Genomic DNA, 4,695 nt, shown 5'->3' with positions numbered 1-4,695 from the left:
GACTCTGGGAAGAAACAAACAAACAAAAAATATGGCAAACATTAGTCTAGCAGTCTGCAAATTTGTGACATTGGGGAATTCTGTGCATAACACATTCTCAGGGCTAGTGACCTGACCTGTGTTACATGTGTGGAGAGCATCACATTCATGTACTTTATCCTGCTTCAGTTCTGTAATAACAGTGCTATTATATGTTATGCACTGTAATATTACCCATTCTGTTATTTTGAGCCTTCATTTATTTGTGTTGCTGAGGGCCCAAGAAAGAGGGAGAAGTTGAATATAGAGAGATGGGTGGGAAGAAGAGGATGGTGGAGCCGATGCTATGGCTCAGTGACTAAAGGTGCTTGCTGCCAAGCCTGATCAGCTAAGTTTGATCCTTGAAACCAACATGGCAGAAGGAGAGAACTGACTCCTGTGGGTTATCCTTTGACCTCCACATGCTCACTGTGCCATGTGCAGAGCACCTTTCCCAATATATGATATGTGCAGAAACCATTTTATAAAGGAAAAAAGAGGATAATGAATCTATTGAGAGAGGGAGAGAGGAAGGGAGAGAGAGAGAGAGAGAGAGAGAGAGAGAGAGAGAGAGAGAGAGAGAGAGAGAGAGCAGACCTGTGACACTGTTGCAGTAGACCCTGACAAGGGTAGATTACAGTGAATTAAAGCTCTTGGTGTATGCAAGCTAATATGAAGAGAAAGAAGGAGACGGAGAGACTACTTTGGCCCTTTAAGTTTGTGATTATAGGATTGCTACTCCACTCAGATGCAATCTTGTCTTTAGACAGACAGCCTGTTCAAAAGAATTTTGATGAACATGAGCTGAGCATGAGATAAGTGTTTTTGAGGAAGATTTAGGACAATGAAGGAAATAGTTAGATTTCTAATGATTTTAGAATTTTTTTTCTGATATATTTTAAGAAAATCTCATTTGGGTCTTATTGTCATTTTTTTCTGTCAGCCATCTCTTTACCTACTAAAAATTTATTGTGTATCAAATCTAATTAACAATAATCTGGCTATATTAAGACTTTATTCATTATTCCATATTTAGAAATGAAATACAAAAGAAGCTAAGGAAAAGGATTTGTGTTACGTGCAGGCAACCAGCCCCATGAATTAGGTTTCTGAAGTGATTTTGCATTGAGTGCCTAATTTGGTACAGATGAAGCACTGTGATTATCTTAGTTTGTGGATGAGAAGTTCAATGATTTGCTTGAGATCACATTGCTATGGCAGCCTGCACCTGAACTCAGTTCTTCAGGCTCCAAGCTCCATCTCCATTTTAACATTTGCACAGCTTTCTTCCCCAGGACTTTGGTTGCTACAATAACAGATATTCAAATTTCATATAAAAACAATCAGAAAGTATCTTAGTTACTTGCCTATAGACACCATGACTAAGACATATAAAAAAAGAGTTTATTAGAGGCTGGCTTACAGTTTCAGTGAGTAAGTCTATGACCATTTTGGTGGGGAGCATGGCAGCAGGCAGGCATGGTGCTGGAGTAGTAATTGAGAGTTTACCTGTCATGACAACTATGAAGCAGAGAGAGAGAGAGAGAGAGAGAGAGAGAGAGAGGGGGGGGGGGAGGGAGAGGGAGAGGGAGAGGGAGAGGGAGAGGGAGAGGGAGAGGGAGAGAGGGAGAGGGGGAGAGGGGGAGAGGGGGAGAGGGGGAGAGAGGGAGAGAAGGAGAGAGAGGGAGAGAGGGAGCTAACTAGAATGATGTGCAATTTTGAAACCTCAAAGCCTACCTCCAGTGACACACCTCCAACAAGGCCACACCTCCTAAGCCTTCCCAAACAGTTCCAACAATTGGAGCCAAACATTCAAGGGTCAATTGTCATTCAAACCACCATAGTTAATAACTGATATCTAATGGCTACTAAAGGCTTAATATATCTGTTGGAAGATTTATTCCGTGCCACCTTCAGGTAGTCCTCACAGTGTTTCTATGAGAGAGGCACCTTCTTACTTCCCTAGTTTATTAACAAAGAACAAGCACTGGGTGAGCTGAAATTATCTTTGGTCTGTTTGACACTGGAACCCATGCTTCTGCCACATCGCTCCTTCTATCCATTTTCTATTGCTCCCGTGAAAATTTACCACAAATTTTGTGCTTAAAATAACACAAATTTGTATGGGTTGAAAGTGGAACCCAAGTCTCAGGTGTGGACAAGGATGTAATTTTGGAGCAGTCATGAGGAACCCACTTGGGGCCTTTCCAGTTTTTATAAGTCTGCCTGTCTTATGGCTCCTTTCACAAATTCTTCAAAATTCACCAAATCTGAGGCATCTGTCCATATTGGGTCTTTCCTATTTCTTTAAAAAGCAAGTCTTGGAATTATTTTGCTCATAGCTGGATAATCCTCCTTATATTAAAGGAGCTAAGTACAGACTGTGTTAATTTCATCTGTAACCTGAATTTTCCTTTTCCAAGTAAGTTAACATCTTCACTGTTGCAGAGGTGAGATGAGAACAGTTTCGGGGAAGACCGCTACTCCATTTTCTTTCTCTTTTTGCAGAAATGGAGATTTAGAATGCAGTACTTTATTTACTACAGTATTTCAGAAGATCTTTTACTGGTAAATGTGTGACCAAAATGACATAGTTAGCAATAAGGAAATAGGAGATATGATTTTAATAAAACTGGATTGTACGTAGCACATAGCATGGAGCTTTGGAGTTTATAGCATATTCTCATTGACATCAGTTGCTCATAGCTAGCACATGAAACATAATAATAATAGTAATACTTCTAATCTGTTGCTAGCAATAATGGTATAGGCCTTTAATCCCAGGATTTGGGTGGCAGATGCAGGCAGAGCTTGGTAAGTTCAACCTGGTCTATACAGTGAGTTCCAGGGCAGGCAGTGTAGTTGGTTGTTTTAATTCTATGGCTCTTTGGGGAGCCTACCCCCCCTCCCAAATCAAACACACATGGAGGCTTATACTTAATTATAAATGCCCAGCCTTAGCTTGGCTGGTTTCTAGACAGCTTTCTAAACTTTAAATTATCCCATATATCTTTTTCTTTTCTCTATTTCTGTGTATCTTACTTTCACTTTTACTCTGTGGCTGGCTAAGTTGCTGGGTGGCTGGGTGGCTGGGTGGCTGGGTGGCTGGGTGGCTGGGTGGCTGGGTGGCTGGGTGGTTGGCCCCTAGCATCCTCTCCTTGTTCCCTTTCTCTTTCTTTTCTCCTCCCAGATTTCTCCTTCTATTTATTCTCTCTGCCTGTCAGCCCTGCCTATCCCTTCTTCTGCCTCACTATTGGCTGTTCAGCTCTTTATTAAACCATCAGACATTTTAAACAGGCAAAGTAACACAGCTTCACAGAGTTAAACAAATGCAACATAAAAGACTGCAACACAACTTTGCGTCATTAAATACATGTTCCACAGCATAAACAAATGTAACACATCTTAAAATAATATTCTACAACAAGACAGGTCTATAGACTTAAAATAATATGCTACAACAAGGCAGGTCTACAGAGAGAACTTCTCTCTCAGAAAAAAAAAAAAGAAAGAAAGAAACAAGGAACTGAGACCCAACAGTTAATTAACCCTATTCTCATTCTGTCTCTCTTGTTCTTCCACCAAATTTGCTTTTGCTTACAAATATTTCCCCTATATAAATTACATTGTTCAGGCCTAGAGAAAATGATAACTCTAACCTAAAAAATATTAAAATTTCCCACAGCTTTCCATTGCTTCTTATTCTCATTTTCAAGAAACTTGGTGGGAGAGTTTTGAAGCATCATTTGCTGATGGTCGGCTCTTGAGCTGCCTTAGTTTATCAAGAAGAAAATGGGAATAAGGTAGTTATTACTGGGCAAAGTTGAATTCTAAAAAAAGTTATTCATTTATTTGAAAGAAACGTATTGAGAATTTAGTATAAATCAGGCACTTAACTGTGTTAGGAATTCAGTAATTTATATAACAGTTAAGAGACCCTGTCAAGGAAGTTTAGATAGCAATTTCTAGAGGAGATAGGCATGAACAAGTAAGACATACAGGATATCTAGAAATGGAGTGTGCTGGGGAATTTAGTGACAGACACTTTTCAAATATGAGACAGCTGAAAACAAACCATCATAATGAGATGCAACCAGAAATCCAAAGGAAGAAAGAGGTAAGGGCCACGCAAACAAAACAAAACAAAACAAAACAAAACAAAACAAAACAAAACAAAACAAAACAAAACAAAAAAAACCCAAAACAAACAAACAAACAAACCTGTGGAGAAGAGATTTCAGACATAAAGGACCCAAGGTAAAAATCTGCTTGGCATGTTGGAAGAAGCCTGGACAAATGACCTGACATGGACCAGAGGAAGCAAACTGGAGGATAATAGAAACTGAGCTTAGAGACATGCTGAGGTCCAGACCGCAGGTAGATATTCGAGGAATTTAATTTTATCCTGAGTGAGATGAGGGATTAATGAAGGTTGTGGGAACAGAGAAGTGATGACCTCCGTTATCTCTCTGGCTGCTAAGGATGGGAAAATGAATGGAAATAAAAGGTTACTCATATTTATCTTAGTCACTGTTTTATTGCTATTATAAAACCATGACCAAATCAACTTATAAAAGAAAGCATTTAATATGGCTTATGGCTTCAGAGGGTTAGAGTCCATGATGGCAGAGTGAAGGAACAGCTGAGAGATCACATCTTGATCGACAACCATGAGGC

This window comes from Peromyscus maniculatus, chromosome 6 (assembly GCF_049852395.1).
Source record: "Peromyscus maniculatus bairdii isolate BWxNUB_F1_BW_parent chromosome 6, HU_Pman_BW_mat_3.1, whole genome shotgun sequence".
Lineage (NCBI taxonomy): Eukaryota > Metazoa > Chordata > Mammalia > Rodentia > Cricetidae > Peromyscus > Peromyscus maniculatus.
Note: the sequence above shows the minus strand (reverse complement) of the source record.